This window comes from Toxorhynchites rutilus, chromosome 1 (genome assembly GCF_029784135.1).
Source record: "Toxorhynchites rutilus septentrionalis strain SRP chromosome 1, ASM2978413v1, whole genome shotgun sequence".
Classification (NCBI taxonomy): domain Eukaryota; kingdom Metazoa; phylum Arthropoda; class Insecta; order Diptera; family Culicidae; genus Toxorhynchites; species Toxorhynchites rutilus.
In genome coordinates, this window is record NC_073744.1 from 154,257,442 (window position 1) to 154,278,395 (window position 20,954).

General features: G+C 39.7%; 1 pseudogene; it reads left to right on the top strand.

The window, feature by feature from the left end:
- The first annotated feature begins 691 nt into the window (after nucleotides 1-691).
- Nucleotides 692-857, top strand: LOC129763840 (U4 spliceosomal RNA; annotated as a pseudogene).
- Nucleotides 858-20,954: the final 20,097 nt, after the last annotated feature.

A 20,954-nucleotide genomic window follows, 5' to 3' on the forward strand; every position in this document is an offset into this window, starting at 1 on the left:
GCATACACAAGTACATTTATACGCTTGAGAACGAAGGAGATGTGGATGGGAGATGTCGAGGGAGGATCATGTGAAACGACCTAAGCTTTCAAGAGAAATTATAAAAAATATAGCGCCCCTATCTCTAAACCATGTAAACAAAAATTTTAGAAATTTAGATGCAAGCAGGGGGAACTTTCGTACTCGTTTGCGTCTTTGCAAATTGGAATGTTTCCCTAACACAGACTTCAAAACCATGAAGCCTGGGGAAAGATGCACACTACGAGTACTTTTATACTCGCTTGCATTTTTGCAAACCGGAATGTGTTTTCCCAATACAGATTCCGAAACCAAGAAGTTGGGGGGGATCGACATTGCAGATACATTCAAGTTGGCAATACTTTTATACCCACAAACATTTTTACACTCCAGAATTCGTTGGCTATCACGGTCTACAAAAGCGGGTACAAATGCAACGTTTTGGCTCGATTATGAAAGACTGCATTGGAAGATATCCCTTCATGTCGCCAGCTCACTGAACTTCTACGCATAGCGTTTGATTATTAAGGCAAAATGTTGATAACTATTTGCTGCGATAACTACTACCATAATGCATGAATTGACTTAAATTGAGATTTGTTTGCAATTGAACTCATAAATAGTTTCTTTCATTCACTAGATTAATGAATAATTTAATCAATACACAAAATATAGCACTGCGCAGCGGTGATATCGTACCCAATGAGGATCATCCGAGGTGGGATTATTGCTAATTGAAGTAATACAATTGATTACTAAGCCAACGGCAGTCCTACGTCAACCTTGCGGTTATATCATAGGTATAACCCATCCATATTTTTTTTATATAAATTCTTTTATGTTTACATGCTCAGTTACATAAGTTTAAAGGAGCCGAAATCTTAACTAAATATATAAACTGTATATTTTTATATATTTCTCTGTAAACAAATTTTCTTAATTCTATTGTTAGATAATATCTTGTACAGTAATTTTTTAACCGAAAGCATTACGCCGGAGAACGAGATTTTGATTGTTAATATTTCCTAAACCATCGAACGAAATGGTATGATAAACGATTCACTCGAAAGATAAAATGTCTACGCGTTCTATGCTTGTTACTTTTTGATCCAAAAGCTTGTTTCAATAGCCTTGAAATTGTTTTCAAAACAGGCTATTAAAATCACACCAATAGGTATAAAAGCGAGTGTCGCTCGAAAATCCACTCAGTCATTATTGCGAAACGATTGAGGTACCATCGCTGGAATGAATGGATGTTTCCCTAACACAGGCTTCAAAACCCTGGAGCTTGGGGAAACTGGCATTGCAAATTGGATGCATTCAGCGGGTACTCTAGTACTCACTTGCGTTTTTGAAAATCGGAATGTTTCCCTAACACAGACTTCAAAACCATGGAGTCTGGGAAAATCGGCATTGCGAATCAGATGCAAGCAGCGGGTACTTTTGTAATCGCTTGCGCTTTTGCAAATCGGAATGTTTCCCTAACACTTCAAAACCATGGAGCATGGGGAAATTGGCATTGCAAATGAGATGCAAGCTGCGAGTACTTTTGTACTCGCTTGCATTTTTGCAAACCGGAATGTGTTTCCCCAACACAGATTCCGAAACCAATAAGTTGGGAAAATCGTCATTTTAGTCTTAAAGCAAGCGTGAATAAAGGAGCACAAGCTCCAGTAGAATATACTTTTTTAGTTTTTAGTGTACCGAAAATCTTAACTGGCACTCGATGCATTGCATTTCCCTGAAACGCTTGCTGTCGAAATGATAATTTCACAAATGAGAGCAATCACGGAAAAATTATCGCCTGGCGATTCTTCTCTGCCTTATTAGCACGCAAATCCGATCCATGAAGAGTGAATCATTTGTTGTCAGAGCTGTTGTTTGTTCAACTCACGAGCAGAATTAACTTGTCTGCCACATGTTAGGATTTGTTCACTCACTGAGTGGTAGTGTATGATGCAAGACCAATATTTAATTTCCACTTAAATGCACCTCCTGGGCTATTGTGCGTTGGCGAATGAACAATGTTAATTCCGGCTTCGCCAAAATCACTCAAGATGACGGTTTGTCTGTTGCCAATGAATACCATCCGGGCCTCATCATAACAAAAAGTCATCGAATGTCTGGTGTTCAAAAATGGATTCCGATATTGGAATAAAAAGTTGTAGGGTCTAAGCCTTGAGACACAAACGGAAACTTAACGTAGAACTTTGAGCACAATTGCATTTGAATTGAGTTTTTCTAACTGTTCAGAATTCCGTAAACATAACTCATTAAAACCCCAAATGGTGGCCCTACAAAAGCCGTTAGTTTTATGAACGGAACTGAATTCAAGCGGGCTGAAGAGTTGTAGTGGTAGAAAGAATCCGGAACCTTTAATTATTTATAATTTCTATTTTCAGTTATTTTACTTTTCTACTGAAATTACTGTTACTACTTACTACATACTTTTTCCCATTTGTTTTATTATTTAGGCGCATTATCATTTTAGCTGTAACAGAGTCGGGTTTTAATCGTGTACATGTATATGTTTATGGTTCTATACATTATAAATTACACAGTAGTAATAGTCATTTAGGCGTAATAGTATTTTTGACGTAGAACTCTTTCAGGAAGGAAAAACAGGTCACGTTTTTATGAAATATTGTTAACGTTAATAACTTTTTTTACAGCGAACGGATTCTGATGGTTTGCATACCAAACGAATTGGAAATTCTCTAAGATTTGCTCTACATTACAATTACCCAATCCCTAATCGTGTTAAATTAATGAAAACTGGAAGCATTCCCATTTTCCCATACATTTGTTCTGCCGATTTGCTTCCCGTACCCGCACCATCAATAACGAGCAACTAATACATTCGTTTCTGTCCGTTCCGTTGAGACCCGTGTCGGTCCCTAGAGGCCGTCATTGAGCTTTTTGTTAGAAAACTTTTATTCGCTGGGAGTGATAGCTACTAATTAAGAAAATACAAAAGAATACGGTTGGTTTTCAGATGTTATGTTACGATACGTGACTACCTTCTTGTCGAATTTCTGTCTATTTTCTTTTAATAATAGGAGTACCGGTAAGTTTCTTCGTTTTTATTTTCAAAAATTAATGCTGTGTTCTGCAAAAATGGTTACAAATTTGATATTCAAAGTGTTGCCCATCGCTAGTCACAACTTTTTCCCATTTTTTTGGAAATTCACGGATCCCTTTGCGGAAATAATAGTCCGATTTGTTTTGGAGAAGTGCTGGTCAACCAGGCCATGTTGCATCGATCTAAAAAGGTAGTAATCGGAAGGAGCAATGTCCGGAGAATACGGCGGGTGGGATAGGACCTCCCATTTCAGCGTGTCCAAGTATGTTTTGACCGGTTTCGCGACATGCGGCCGAGCAATGTCATGCTGCAAACTATATCATTTTTTTGCTCGTATTGTGGCCGTTTCTCCTTCATAGCACGACTCAAAAGCATCAATTTCCGTCGGTAGAGGTTCGCCGTAATGGTTTCATTCGGTTTTAGCAGCTCATAGTACACCACACCCAGCTGGTCCCACCAAATAGACAGCATTACCTTCTGGCCGTAAATATTCCGCGCGGCCGTCGAGGTTGACGCATGGCCGGGGTATCCATACATCGCCCGACGTTCAGGATTGTCGTAATGGACTCACTTTTCATCGCTAGTAACGATTCGATGCAAAAAACCCTTTCTTTTATGCCTTTGGAGCAGTTGTTCGCACGTGAAATAACGGCGTTCGACGTCTCGTGGCTTCAATTCATACGGCGCCCAATGTCATATCTTTCAGATCATTTCCATTGCTTTTAAACGATGGTTTGCTGAGCTACTTCAAGTGTATCCGCAAGTTCTTGTTGCGTTTGTGACGGATCTTAATCGAGTAAAGCCTCCAATTCTTCATCTTCAAACTTTTTAGGCGGTACGGAACATTCTTCGTCTTCCAAGTCAAAATTACCGCTTTTAAACCGTTAAAAACCACGTCTGATACAATCGCTCAGTTGGAGCATGGTCACCATAAATTTCCACCAAAATGCGATGACTTTCCGCAGCTTTTTTTCATATTGAAGTAATTAAGTAACACTCTCCGCAAAAACAGTCTTGTTGGAACGAAATTTGACATATTCGAAGCGACAAAAAACTATATTGTTTACGCTTCAACTTTTTGACATATACTGAAAAAGACACGCAATGGCAGTAGCTTTCCAACGAAGGTCTGGAAATTTGATTCACTGGAATAATAATCAAGCTATGCCATCTGTTGGTAAACCGAAGAAACTAACCGGTACACCTAATACAATAAGTATCTTTGGGAGCGGGAACCGACATTAATGTTGTGAAAATACTCTTGAATCGGACTGAATGGAAACGCAGCAAGAAAAATCCGGGGCTCAACGTATTAAAGCTATTGTGTGTTGCAAACAAAATTTCTTGTGCCGAAACCTTGAAAATGTTACAGAATACATTTGGTGAATGTGAATTATTTTTTTTTTTCCCAAAATATATTTTTTATTAAGGCACATGTGGCGTTAGCCTGACGGGGCCGGGAGTCCAATATTTTGACAAATTTTGTCTTACAACTATGTTAGTAATATGTAACCGATTACTCGCGGTTGGCTCGAGGTTAGTATTACAAGTGTTCTCATAATTGGTATGTTTCAGTCTTCGATGCTCTGTACGTGTGCCCGACACGGGATACTTCCTATTGGGATGCAGCCGACCATTAATCAGCAACGCCCCCCTAGTCTGTACCCCATATCTAGCGTGGTGCGTCTTTCTCGACTCGAGGAATCCAGGATAGAATGGTCACTAGCCGGCGCGATCATCAGCTCGTGTAGAGTTGTCATGAGCGGTACAACCTTTGGCTCTTGTTGAATGATCAGTGGACTGCACAACCTTCGGCCCGTGCATCTGTAAATCTGTGTGTGTATGTATTGCCGCGACTAAGTAAAAATGTATCGATCGGATAGGAGGGATATGAAACGGGGACACAACGAAGGAAACATCATTAAACGTTGATATCGGCGTTTCTGAGGAACAGGTATAGATGAAGAATGTGAATGAATGATACAAGCCATTCAAAATGTGGGGGGGGGGGAGGTGGGCAGGAAGGATGAACGATTTGCCACATCAATCCAGTTTAACAAAATAAAAGGAATGCTAGCCAGCCAGATCACGAGACCGTTCGTCATATTTTGGTTGATATTTTGGACACGAGAAAAGTTGCAGTACGACTAGTGCCAAAAAAGCTAAAAAAAAATCATCGCGGTCAAGTTACTGAAGACATGTTTGAACGATAAAATTCTGATCCCACGTTCATCCCGTGTGACTTTTTTCCTATATCCGAAACGCAAATTACCGCCTCGTGAGACCCAGCATTGAAGCATTGACCGCATTGGAAACATAAAAACGAATTCGCTGCGTGAAATGAAGGCAATTCCTGCATACATCCTTTGATGAATGTATTGTTCGTTGGAGAAGTCTAATAACTATATTAAGATTCATTTTATAACCAAATAACAAATAACGCTTGAAGTGTCATAGATCGAAACTTAATTTTGGAGTTTGTATTCATATAACACAATTAATGTTCTTTTTATAACCAAATAACATGCCACGATTAAGTTTTCGCTTAAATGTTATGGTACATTCTATTTGTGGAAAACTACACAAAGGGCCTGATTTTCGAATACACTTCACGGTGGAAACGAAATGAAATGTATCCGCGATGACAACGGTACGGTGTCGACATCTGGATACAAGATTAGTTTCCCACTAAACTTATCATTATAATATCAAATTATCTTCAGATGAAATTTTTGTAAGAGATTATTATATCACATGAAGAAAACAATGCTTTCCACTCGTATTGAATACCAGTTTGATACGAAGAAGTTAATTATCATTAATGATTTTTTATTTGAAAAGTGCTCATTCTGCCTGAAAACTCATTATTATTTTCGACACTTCACTAACTCGTAAAACGTAGTTCAATGGCGTGCCGTTTATTTCGTTTCCACCGTGAAGTGTATTCGAGAATCAGGCCCAAAGTCAATAACCGTTTTTTGGTAGAATACGAAATAGAAAAAATAGAATAGAATCATATATGTCTTTTTTTTTTTTTTATTAAATCGTTTATTTTTACAGGCTCAGTTACATAAGTTTAAAGGAGCCAAACTCCTATTTGTATAGTTACAAGTATATATAAACATTTTTTATTAATTCTAATGTTAATGAAGTAGAGAACCGATTACTCGCGGCTTGCTCGAGTTTAGAAGGGTGACATTTTGTTTCAGGAAAAGGATGGGATATAAGGATATCTTGACAATGTTCACACTCACATTCGCACTCACATTCATCATACTCAATTCTTAAGCCTATCTTATATCTAACATGTATTTACATTTCACCTTATTCTATTGTTAGTAAGAAGGAATTTGATTTCTCGCGAAGGGAAAGGAAAAGGAGAATATAAGGATATAAGGACAATCACACACGAAGATTGATAGCTTTTAGGAAGACATATATTTGGGACATGTAATCAAGGTCTAAACCAGCTAACACATCTCTCACCGGCACATTGGGCTGCCTTCCTCTAGCCCGAAGAGAGTTTTCTAAATTCGATCTGGCAACAAGATACTCCTCGCACGACCAAACAACGTGTTCGATGTCGTGGTAACCTTGGCCACAAGCACAGATATTGCCATCGGCAAGATTAAAACGAAAGAGTAGCGCGTCTAACGAACAGTGATTGGACATGAGTCGAGAGAAGGTGCGAATAAAGTCCCGACTTAAGTCCAGACTTTTGAACCATGGTTTGAGGCTAACCTTAGGGATAATCGAGTGAAACCACCGGCCCAATTCATCTTCGTTCCATTTACGTTGCCAGTTAGCGATGGTATTTTTACGGACTAAAGAATAAAATTCATTGAAAGCGATTTGACGCTGATAAATATCGCCTTCAATTGCACCTACCTTTGCCAATGAGTCAGCCCTCTCGTTACCCGGAATTGAGCAATGTGAAGGGACCCAGACAAAGGTAATGACATAACAGCGTCTGGATAAAGCACTCAAAATTTCTCGTATTCTCTCAAGGAAGTACGGCGAGTGCTTTTCCGGCCTCACTGAACGGATAGCTTCGACAGAGCTAAGACTATCCGTTACAATGTAATAGTGTTCAACAGGTCGTGAGGCGACGCTGTCCAGCGCCCAATGTATTGCTGCCAATTCAGCAATATACACAGAGCAAGGATTCTGAAGACTGTGGGAGGTGCTAAAAATTTCGTTGAACACTCCAAATCCTGTGGACTCATTCATAGAGGAACCATCAGTAAAGTACATATTATCACAATTGACACGCCCATACTTTGCATTGAAGATCGTAGGAATGATCCCCGATCGATGATAATCTGGAATTCCATGGATTTTCTCCTTCATGAACAGATCGAAATGTACAGAGGAATTGATGTAGTCAGGAAAACAAACACGGTTGGGAGTATACGAAGAAGGATCAACCTGCATGGAGATGAATTCATGATATGAGCTCATGAATCCTGAATGAAAATTTAGCTCGATAAGCTGCTCAAAATTTCCGATCACCAATGGGTTCATAACCTTACACCGGATGAGGAACCGAAGAGATAATAAATTGAAGCGATCTTTTAGTGGGAGTACGCCTGCCAAAACCTCGAGACTCATGGTATGCGTTGAGGGCATACATCCCAACGCAATACGGAGACAAAGATACTGAATTCGCTCGAGTTTAATTAAGTGTGTTTTGGCAGCTGATTGAAAACAGAAACTGCCACACTCCATCACTGAGAGAATAGTTGTTCGATACAACATTATAAGATCTTCGGGATGGGCTCCCCACCAGGTGCCGGTAATTGTACGGAGAAAGTTTATTCTTTGTTGGCATTTTTTACTCAGATACCTAATATGGGCCCCCCAAGTACATTTGGAGTCGAACCAGACCCCAAGATACTTGAATGACATAGCATGAGTGATCGGTTTACCCAAAAGTTGAAGCTTTGGTTTTGCAGGTCTATGCTTCCTAGAAAAAACCACCATCTCTGTTTTCTCCGTGGAGAATTCGATCCCTAGCCCAATGGCCCAGGTTGAAAAATTGTTCAAAGTATCTTGTAAGGGTCCTTGCAGGTCGGATTCGTTTGATCCTACGACAGACACCACTCCGTCATCTGCAAGTTGTCTTAGGCTGCAATTTTGTGTAAGACAATTGTCGATGTCGCTTACATAGAAGTTGTACAAAAGGGGGCTTAAACATGAGCCCTGGGGGAGGCCCATGTAGGAGACCCGATTTACTGTCGAATCCCCGTGAGAAAAATTCAACTGTTTCTCACAAAGCAAGTTATATAACATATTATTCAACAGAGGCGGCAGACCCCGAGAGTGTAATTTGTCTGACAAAACCTCTATTGAAACAGAATCAAAGGCCCCCTTTATGTCCAAGAATACTGAAGCCATTTGTTTTTTTTCGGCGTAAGCCATTTGAATTTCTGAAGAAAGCAACGCAAGACAATCATTCGTCCCCTTGCCCTTGCGGAACCCATATTGTGTATCTGAGAGTAAGCCATTCGTTTCAACCCAATGATCAAGGCGAAACAAGATCATTTTCTCCAACAATTTCCGTATACAAGACAGCATTGCTATTGGGCGGTACGAATTGAAGTCGGACGCGGGTTTTCCGGGTTTTTGAATAGCTATAATTCGCACTTGTCTCCAATCATCTGGAACAATATTATGCTCCAGAAACCGATTGAATAAATTCAACAAGCGATGTTTCGCCACATCAGGGAGGTTTTTTAACAAGTTGAACTTAATTCTATCCGTTCCTGGAGCAGAATTGTTACATGAAAGGAGAGCAAGAGAGAATTCTACCATCGAAAACTCAGAATCAAGATCGCACCTATCTTGTGGTATATCTCGAACAATTTTCTGCACGGGAGCGGAATCGGGACAAACCTTCCGTGCAAAATTAAAAATCCATCGATGTGAATATTCTTCGCTTTCATTCGTTGAAGAGCGATTTCTCATGTTTCGAGCCACTTTCCATAATTTTTTCATTGACGTTTCTCGTGACAAACCTCCCACGAAATTTCGCCAATAAGCACGTTTTTTCCCTTTGATCAAGTTTTTGAATTGATTTTCAAGGTCCAAATACGTTTGAAAATTCTCAATGGTTCCACGTTTCCGAAAAGCTTTAAATGCGTTCGATTTATCCTGATAAAGCTTGGAACATTGGCTATCCCACCATGGATTGGGAGGCCTTTGACGAAAAGTGGAGCCTGGGATGGGTTTCGTTTGAGCGCGAACCGCGCTGTCATAGATCAAACGAGAAATGAAGTTATACTCCTCCAATGGAGGCAAACCATCTCTGGAATTGATGGCTAGAGCAATTGCGTCCGAATATTTTTTCCAGTCAATGTGTCTTGTGAGGTCATATGCCATGTTTATAGATTCAGAAGAATTCGAACCAATGGTGATGGAAATTTTGATTGGCAAGTGGTCACTGCCGTTGGGGTCCTGGATTACATTCCACTTGCAATCTAACGATAGTGAATTCGAGCAAAGCGAGAGGTCAAGAGCACTTGGGTTAGCAGGAGGTTTAGGTACACGTGTTGTTTCCCCAGTGTTCAAAACGGTCATATTGAAGCTGTTACAAAGGTCATATATCAACAATGAACGATTGTCGTCGTACTGTTCCCCCCAGGCAGTTCCGTGAGAGTTGAAGTCTCCCAAGATCAATCGTGGCTCAGGAAGGAGTGAGCACATGTCAACAAGTTGATTGCGGCTAACCGCAGCTCTCGGAGGCCAATACAAGCTGACAATACAGAGGTCTTTGCCTCTGATGTTTGCATGACAAGCAACAGCTTCGATCCCTCCAATAGGTGGAAGGTCAATTCGAAAAAATGAGTGGCACTTATTGATACCCAATAGCACCCCTCCGTATCTGTCATCACGGTCCAAGCGTATGATATTAAAATTGTGGAAAGAGAGATCATCTCGCGAAGAAAGCCAAGTTTCGGACAGAGCAAAAACATCACAATTGAACTTATGAATTAAAAATTTGAATGTATCCAATTTAGGGATAAGACTACGACAATTCCACTGTAAAACAGTGATATCTCCGACCTCTCTATTTGAATTAGACATCAAGAGAGATAATCATTGCAAGGAGGGGCCATGTTTGCATCAATTGTTGCAAAATTGTCTTTAATACTGGAAGCATTGAAATGACAATGGTTCTGATGGAGTCGGAAACATTAAAACACTTGAAGATTTGGTCCAAAAGGTCAGACAACTTTATAAATCCCGATTGGGAAGTTGAACTGGACGGAAAAACAGGGACAGTTGGGGTTTTTGATGTCCCCTCGAGTGCTGGGCCATTCGAAGGTGAATTATTCCCACGGAAACCAGGAGGAACCTGATTTTGCTTGTCCGCTGCACTCGATTTTTTAGGCATGCTAACAGGGGGTATCACCGGAGGGGCTTGTCCTTGAACTTTGGGAGTGGTCACATTTTTGCGCCGGGGATTCCCTTGGAAAATGAACGGTGTGCCCCCGTTAGCTGTGTCCGCTTCTATTTCGTCAACGGGCAACGTGGCGAAGACATTTTGTGTGTTGATTGGTTGTTGTTGTTGGGCCAGTGGAGAAGCGCCCTTTAAAATATCCGCAAAAGTGCGTTTCGAGCGTTCCTTCAAAGAGCGCTTCTGTTTCTCCCAGCGACTCTTGTAAGTTTCACAAACTGAGAGTTCGTGTGGGGATCCCCCGCAATATGGACATTTATGCTCAGTCGCACTGCAGGATTTCCCCTCATGTTGCTCTCCGCAAGTGGCACAGCGCTCCTTGTTGGCACAATAATCTGAAGTGTGACCAACTGACTTGCATTTTTGGCAAGTCATGGGCTTTGGCACGAAGAGTCGCACAGGCAATCTCAATTTGCCCACCATGACGTAGTCAGGTAGAGCGGAACCAGCAAAAGTTAATCGAAACGAGTCTGACGGCGTGAATTTAGTTTTTCCCTCTTCTTGGGATACTTTTCCTAGTTGGCGGCTGTCCAAAATTTTAACACCCACCAACGGGAGTCTTTTAAATTTACCAACTCCTTCTTTTATCATTTCGCACGTCAGACCAGTTTCAGTTACCACCCCCGAGATTTCTACGTCATGGGAGGGCACGTAGACGCGATACTCTAGGGAGAATCTCTCGTCGATCACAATTGCATTCGCGTGTTTCCGATCACTCACGACAACACGCAGTTTGTTCGGTCTAACCTTAGAGATTTCGACCACGGGGGAATATAATCTTGCCAGATCTTTCGAAACCTGAATGACATTAATTGCCTTTCCTTTTGGTTTAGGCCGGAAAAAAACAACCCATGGACCAGCTCCAAGTGCATCGTCTGGATAGACCTTGACACGAGGAGAGGAAACAACTGAGGGGGAGGACGAGGTCGATTGTTGAACGGGAGCGGTATCAGTAGGACTGGGAGGCAAGTTCGGAAGTAGAGCGGAAGCGGGAGCGGGAGATTGAGGGGGCGAAGAGGAAAAGTTTGCCAATTTTCTTGAGGGGGGCTTGTTAAGGTAGATTACCTCTTTCTCTGAAGAGACATCTTCTGAGGAGGGAACGCGTTTAAGCGACTTCCCAGCCCCCGTTGTAGCTAGTGAGGAGGAAACAGTAGTTTCAATCTCCATGTCAACTTGACCTTCTGCCATTACGGCAGATATAAAATAATATAATTCTTATTTTTTTTGTATTTCTAAACCTAATATATATTATACCTAAATCGCACACCAATGCGAATGAAATGAAGCGGTGTCTCAATCGAACCGCGTGGCAATCGCTCGGCACAGATGCAACGGTATATCGCACCACAATACGATGATGGAATCGATGACGATGCTAAAGCACACACAGCGATGATACGGCACACGCACCGCGTCCGCCGTGGAGGACTTCTTCCTCACGCTGGTAGTGATTGCTGCTCTCCTCACTCGCGCAATAAAGAGAACCCCGTTAGGGCGAAATAACTTCACCAGCCACGAACTGATAACGGTATAATCTCCACTTTATAATAGACGCGAACAAATTTGCGACCGATGTCTTCGGACTGCGCGAGCTGAATCATATATGTCTTAATTTTCTCAAATTCACAATAGTGTGATTATTCATCAGTCACGGTCACACGTTTAGTCTGTTACTCTGTCTGATGAAACCGGAACATGCATCAAACTCCACAATTTTTGCGGCAACCATACCGTGCCCTTCTGTAATGTAATAACCGAGTAAGCCTTCCAATAACGGTCATTAACCGTAATTGCGAAACATCTTCCTAGTGCTCATTACCATTTATGAGTCTGCCGACTCCCTGGGATGTTTCCTCAAATGTTTTCAATAATTTTAATCGGCTTACCCAAGTGTCCTCCACCTCCGAAATCCCCCAGATCTACCCGACAACTTTACCAGAACCAATTTTTGCATGCCTTTCCACCGCTCTCGTAACACTATGTGTATGTTTACACAAGAAATTAATTAGCAATAAGTAGCTTTTATTGTTATTCACTTCTGGGCTCTAGTTTTTCGTCCCCCATTCCCTCCTGGCCCAGGCTCTCCAGCATCCCAGCCGGCGGCTGCGAGGCCGAGAAAAGTATCCAACAATCTCAAAATCACACGTTTTGTTTACCGATCGTGTATGAGCTTACACGCGCATCGCTATTTTTTGTTGTCGTCTTCTTCTTCTTTTTCTCCTACTTCTTCACACATTGTTTTCGTCGCCGTCGACACTTTGTGTCAATGCAGCTGTAGGCGGCTGCCGACGCTCTCCGCCGCCGCCAAAGATCCTTGTTGCATCTTTGCTTGCATCCGACCTTCTTAGAGCTCATTACAAGCAAATGCATTTAACGTACCATTCCTTATTAGTCGCTTTGCGGCGATCCACGATTGGATGCTGGAATGAGCTTTTTGCGCGATTTGCCTTCTCGCGCTTCCCGCCTCCCCCCTTCCCCTTACCATTCCTTTTTGGGCACGTTTCTCGCCATGACAAACACGCGTGGAATTCCAACCGATTCCGATTCCAACTAAGAGCTGGCTGCTGAGAATGCTACCGAGATGCTTCGAGTTGCTGGAAGATTTGCAAAGGAGAAAAATCTCCGACACCGGTCGGAACAAATCTTCGGAGTGAATTAGTTTTCTATTTTCAAGATTCAATTATGTCACAATCCTTTCTCAATCTGCACAAATTCAATTCAACCAAATCTGTGCACCGGCCCGGAAGTGATCGTGCAGTCACTCTCTGTGGGGTGCCGGGAATTATTGATGCAATCGGATTTCCACAGAGAAAAGCACAAAAGTGATTGCATCTCACTTCTTCGATAGCGCTCGGTCCTCGCAGGACAGTCGTTGTTCAAGCTTAGTGAGGTAAAGAGCGAGAGAGGGGGGAAGGTGGAGGACCACAATCAACTCGCGTCACTGAGCAATTCTGATCGAAGCATTTCCTCTCTGCCCGAATCAAGATTACAGGTAAACTTCGATATAACGTAAATTTCACTTTCAAAACTGTACGTTGTATCGAATTGTACGTTATATCGAAGCATAATAAAGTGCTCACAAACGTAGTCTATATTACATTATTCTGTTGCTGTTTTAGTAAAGTTAATAAATAACTTCAATCAGAAGACGAAGCCAGCCTTTCTCATGATGTTTCCCTTCGTACTGTTGATTAAAGCTTGATTCATTTAGAATCCGGAATCACAAAACCAGATGTATTTCGGAATTGATTGAAGGTACAAAACTTGTTTTAGCATCACAATAAAGATAATTCATTGTTCTATCAAAAAAAATTTGAAAAAAAATTTCTTTTACATTTTGGAAATGTGTACGTTATATCGAGGTAAAATGTACGTTATATCGATGTTTCCCTGTATTTATTGACTCGAAATCAGCACAAAAAAGAATACATACAATATACCGAAATGAAGTAACAAAAAAAAAGATTTCCCAGGATCATAACATTTCTCGCACGGAGAACAAGCTCAAATATTTCACTTTCAAAAATAGATTCCCACTTGGATTGAATCAGTCAACATTTTCTATTATCCATCGGCAAGATGATGAGAGTATTGGTAGATCTAGCAGGTTTACACAATGGATCTTTGAATTGCGGATGCTGTTCGGTCCCAGCTCCCTTTGTCACCACCACCAGTCATGTATATTTCATCAGCTCAGCACCACAGCGAAAGATAGTGCCTGATTCCACCTCAATTTACTTTTCTCGAGTGGCATTTTCTGGCCGCCACCGTCGTAGTTCAATTTCATCCTCTGTTCCCCGCAACGAGTCACCTTTCCGTTTCCTCGAGGACGAGACTCGAGGATCTCGATTATCTAGCAGCGACTGTACACAACAAAAGCTGCTATCTTTCTTTCCACTCCCCCGTCTGAACAAGTCGATGAACCTGCCTCCACGTTTTCTCAAGGTGGGTGAAATCGATTTCCAGTTATTGTTCGTCAACACCCCCTTCGGGGCGAACAAAAGTTTGCTTTTTTTTCTCTGTTCTTCAGCAATAGTCGATAACGAAAAGAAGTTTCCTTTCGTTCATATTCCCACGTTGAGGGAAGAGCTGTCTTCAGTGTTCTTTTATTTTATCCACGAACAAATTTTCAAGTTTCGTTATCTTCTCGGCGCACTTTCCTTGAGCTGAGCGTCGGGTAGTTTTATTTTAAAAATTCAAACGCCACTGCAAACTATTGCGTCGTTTGGAAGCTGTGTGAAATTATGTATAAAAGTACGAATGGATACCAGCCGAAGCCTCGAGCTCACAACGTTTCGTTTCCTTTCTGTTGCATTTTTTTTCACATCTCATCACAGAGGTTATTCTATCGAAAAAAAACGAAACTGGAAGCTGTTACTCCGATTACAGTAATTCGGAGAATTGGAAACGCGCTTTGAAACAGGTTCAATATTGTACAATTCCGAATGAAATCGTCCTAAAAATGCAGATTTTAAAAACATGTATTTTTGATTCGAATTCGAATCGAGACTCGAGTCGTGTTATACCGTCATGTTCATGAAATTTTATGAATTTGCTTGTAATTTGGAAATTGGAAACGGTATAACACGACAAACATATTGAAAGGATCTATTTACTATTTAAAAAACAATAAATTAGAAATTTCCAATTTTAAAATTATATGCAAATTCATAAAATTTCATGAACATGGCGGTATAACACGAAAATCATATTAAAAGAGCCTATTTACTATTAAAAAGACAATAAATTAGAAAAAAAATATCTCGAGAATGACTGTATTTAGAAGGAGATAATGAGATTTGTTGTTTTAAATTAATTCAGGATTCATGATTTGTGGCTAAAAAAAACTAAAAGAACAAGAACAAGAACAAGAACAAGAACAAGAACAAGAACAAGAACAAGAACAAGAACAAGAACAAGAACAAGAACAAGAACAAGAACAAGAACAAGAACAAGAACAAGAACAAGAACAAGAACAAGAACAAGAACAAGAACAAGAACAAGAACAAGAACAAGAACAAGAACAAGAACAAGAACAAGAACAAGAACAAGAACAAGAACAAGAACAAGAACAAGAACAAGAACAAGAACAAGAACAAGAACAAGAACAAGAACAAGAACAAGAACAAGAACAAGAACAAGAACAAGAACAAGAACAAGAACAAGAACAAGAACAAGAACAAGAACAAGAACAAGAACAAGAACAAGAACAAGAACAAGAACAAGAACAAGAACAAGAACAAGAACAAGAACAAGAACAAGAACAAGAACAAGAACAAGAACAAGAACAAGAACAAGAACAAGAACAAGAACAAGAACAAGAACAAGAACAAGAACAAGAACAAGAACAAGAACAAGAACAAGAACAAGAACAAGAACAAGAACAAGAACAAGAACAAGAACAAGAACAAGAACAAGAACAAGAACAAGAACAAGAACAAGAACAAGAACAAGAACAAGAACAAGAACAAGAACAAGAACAAGAACAAGAACAAGAACAAGAACAAGAACAAGAACAAGAACAAGAACAAGAACAAGAACAAGAACAAGAACAAGAACAAGAACAAGAACAAGAACAAGAACAAGAACAAGAACAAGAACAAGAACAAGAACAAGAACAAGAACAAGAACAAGAACAAGAACAAGAACAAGAACAAGAACAAGAACAAGAACAAGAACAAGAACAAGAACAAGAACAAGAACAAGAACAAGAACAAGAACAAGAACAAGAACAAGAACAAGAACAAGAACAAGAACAAGAACAAGAACAAGAACAAGAACAAGAACAAGAACAAGAACAAGAACAAGAACAAGAACAAGAACAAGAACAAGAACAAGAACAAGAACAAGAACAAGAACAAGAACAAGAACAAGAACAAGAACAAGAACAAGAACAAGAACAAGAACAAGAACAAGAACAAGAACAAGAACAAGAACAAGAACAAGAACAAGAACAAGAACAAGAACAAGAACAAGAACAAGAACAAGAACAAGAACAAGAACAAGAACAAGAACAAGAACAAGAACAAGAACAAGAACAAGAACAAGAACAAGAACAAGAACAAGAACAAGAACAAGAACAAGAACAAGAACAAGAACAAGAACAAGAACAAGAACAAGAACAAGAACAAGAACAAGAACAAGAACAAGAACAAGAACAAGAACAAGAACAAGAACAAGAACAAGAACAAGAACAAGAACAAGAACAAGAACAAGAACAAGAACAAGAACAAGAACAAGAACAAGAACAAGAACAAGAACAAGAACAAGAACAAGAACAAGAACAAGAACAAGAACAAGAACAAGAACAAGAACAAGAACAAGAACAAGAACAAGAACAAGAACAAGAACAAGAACAAGAACAAGAACAAGAACAAGAACAAGAACAAGAACAAGAACAAGAACAAGAACAAGAACAAGAACAAGAACAAGAACAAGAACAAGAACAAGAACAAGAACAAGAACAAGAACAAGAACAAGAACAAGAACAAGAACAAGAACAAGAACAAGAACAAGAACAAGAACAAGAACAAGAACAAGAACAAGAACAAGAACAAGAACAAGAACAAGAACAAGAACAAGAACAAGAACAAGAACAAGAACAAGAACAAGAACAAGAACAAGAACAAGAACAAGAACAAGAACAAGAACAAGAACAAGAACAAGAACAAGAACAAGAACAAGAACAAGAACAAGAACAAGAACAAGAACAAGAACAAGAACAAGAACAAGAACAAGAACAAGAACAAGAACAAGAACAAGAACAAGAACAAGAACAAGAACAAGAACAAGAACAAGAACAAGAACAAGAACAAGAACAAGAACAAGAACAAGAACAAGAACAAGAACAAGAACAAGAAAAATGATGAAGAAGAATAAAAATGAGAGTTTTCTCAATTTTCATTTTTTTACAAAAATTTCTTACTAAGAAACTGTAATACTTACTAAATTTAAGTCAAAAAATTATTGTTTAAATGTTCATGAAAAACTACAAAAAAATAAAATAAAATAATTACACCGAAAGGAAATGATTTTAAAAATGATTGATTGGAAATGATTGATTTTAAATGATTGAAATTCGGGCAACTAAATATTCAAGAGTGGTGTCTTCAAAAAAATATCATATTGTAATAAGATTGATTTCAATTTCAAAAAATAATGTTATTTTACATTAAACTTTTTTTTGTGTTTTTGATGAAGAATTAAAATTTTTCTACATTGATTTTTTGACTCAATTCATTTTCAGAATTTGAGTTTTTGAGTTAGAAATTTTTGAAAAAAAAGAAAAAGCTTCAGACCTTTTCCAAATAGAGTCTAATTTTTTCGAGATTTTAAGTTACTTAAATAACCAATGTCTTTACACCCACAACTTTTCACTGCAATCTGAGATGGTGCTGCCAATGCACAATGTGCCAGGAGATGCATTTAAGTGGAAATTAGCATTTAGAGCTCAACAGTTATACTCTAGACAAAAACTGTCTGAGAAAAAATTGTTACATATGATAGAGCGCTCATTTTTATGTTATCAAAAATAGGGTGACCAAAATAAACTATCTAACTTTCTTATTTTTATAAATAGAGATAAACATAGTTTGACAATGTTGTAGCACCAGTTATTTTAAACAACTTTGTAGAACAAAACTTTTTTCTATCTTTTAATATAATCGAATTAGCGCTTTATTTATAAGTTACATTAGGGTGACCATGAAAAAAACGGGTTTTTTTTTCTTTAACTTTTATATTTCAAATTATACATCAAAACTGTCTTCGTACGACTTTTAGAGCTTATCAATATCAACATTTTGCGATGCAGAACTTGTTAATATACTCATCCTACTCAAAGTTATTGATGTTTATTTACCCAAAAATTCATGATTTAAATTTTAATTTACTCAAACACTAAAAACAACATAGTTTTGGAAATCACACATAATGTAGAGTGAAATATGCTCTTTCAAATGCCGCCAAATTTTTGGGAAGAAATATCAATAACATTGAGTGAAGTTGATATATTGACAAGTTCTGCATCGAAAAATATTTGTATTAGTAAGCTCTAAAAGTCTTTCGAAGGCAGTTTGCATATAGAATTTGAATTATAAAAGTTAGAGCAAGAAAACTTTTTTTTTTGTGGTGACCCTAACGTAACTTAGAAAAAAGACGCTATATCGATTATTTCAAGAGATAGAAAAAAAACTCTGTTCTACAAAGATATCTCAAATAACTGGGACTACAACATTGTCGAACTATGTTTACCTCTATCTATAAAGATAAGAAAATTATATTTTGTATTTCATCGACAATTTTGGTCACCCTATTTTTGATAACATAAAAATGAGCGCTCTATCATATGTAACAACTTTGTCTAAGACAGTTTTTGTCTAGAGAATAACTGTCGAGCTCTAAATGCTAATTTCCACTTAAATGCATCTCCTGGACCATTGTACAATGGCCAGTCAAATTTGCATGAAATAATGTTTTTTATGTCCATTATTGATTATGTTTGGCACATCGACCTCATTTTGATCAATAACGTAGTAGATATGACATTTGGGAAAAAAATCTCAACTAAAATTGTAACTGGAAATAACAAATGAGAAATTTTATAGGACGTTCTCATTGGAGACAGTTGGAAAGAATGTTGGAGAAAGTAATATTCGATGGTTTTGATGTTCTGTATTGCATGGTCTGCATGGTCTATTGAAAATCTTTCAGATGGTGAAAAAGGATCAAATTAAAATGATTAAAATGTAAGTTTTTTAGTTTAAATCTATGCTTTGCCTTAACTCGTACTCGATATAATATTTTGATGATATATTGTATTTTACTAGTCCTTTTCGAATTTATGTTATTCATAGTGTAGTGTATTCTCCATATCAAGCCATTCAGCCATTTTTTGCGGCGGCCAAATTGAATTTTTCAAAATCATGGAATACGCAGTTTTATAATGACAGAGGAGGAGTTCAGACCGGTTCAGCGGCCATCAGCGAACCAACGAAAACGGCCTAAGACTTATCGACTTCGCTGCCTCCAAGAACATGGCCATACGTAGCGCCTTCTTCCAGCACAGCCTCCAATACCGTTACACCTTGAGATCACCACTGCAAACAGAAACACAAATTGACCACGTTTTGATCGACGGTCGGCACTTCTCAGATATCATCGACGTAAGAACCTATTGTGGCGCTAACATCGATTCAGACCACTACCTGGTGATGGTCAAACTGCGTTCTAAACTGTCAGTCGTCAATAACATAAGACACCAGCGCTCACCACGGTATCACCTATGACGACTACAGGAGCCGAACATTGCTGCAACATACTCGCAGCGTCTTGAAGCTGCGTTACCGGGGGTAGACGAGCTGGATGCTGTTCCCCTCGATGAATGCTGGAACACCTTAAAAGCAGCAACTAGCAGCACAGCAGAGACCGTCATCGGGTATGAACAACGAGGACAACGGAACGAATGGTTTGACGACGAATGCCGAACGCTCCTGAACGAGAAGGATGCAGCACGCGCAGCCATGCTGCAACGAGCGACTCGACAAAACGTGGAACGATACAAACTGAAGCGAAGGCAGCAAACACATCTCATTCGGGAAAAAAGCGCCGCCTGGAAGAGAAAGAGTGTGAGGAGATGGAGCTGCTTTATCGTTCTCGAGAATCGCGGAAGTTTTTCAAGAAACTAAACGCCTCGCATAAAGGCTTTGTGCCGCGGGCCGAAATGTGCAGAAGCAAGGAAGGAGGCATCTTGACGAACGAACGCGAGGTGATCGAAAGGTGGAGGCAGCACTACGATGAAGACCTGAACAGCGCGCAGACAGGGGACCAAGACGGCGTTGAGGAGGACTACAACGGTGCAATGAACAACGACGACGTACCATCCCCGACGATGGGTGAAGTTAAGGAGGCCATTAATCAGCTCAAGAACCCCAAAGCAGCTGGTAAGGATGGCCTCGTAGCGGAGCTCTTCAAGGGAGGTCCGAGAAAACTTGTAGAGGACGGGGTAATCTGCCCCATCTATAAAAAAGGCGACAAGTTGGATTGTGGGAACTATCGTGCCATCACAATCCTGAATGGTGCCTACAAAATTTTGTCTCAGATCCTCTTCCGCCGTCTATCGCCAAAAGTAAGTACATTTGTGGGAAGTTATCCGGATTCATGCCCGGTTGCTCGACGACGGACCAGATTTTTACACTGCGGCAGATCCTCCAAAAGTGCCGCGAGTATCAGGTCCCTACACACCACATTTTCGTCGACTTCAAGGCCGCATATGATACAATCAACCGACGACAGCTGTGGAGGATCATGGACGAACACGGCTTTCCCCGAAAGCTGACAAGACTGATTCAGGCAACGATGAACGGTGTGCGGTGCAGTGTGCGGATCTCAGGTGAG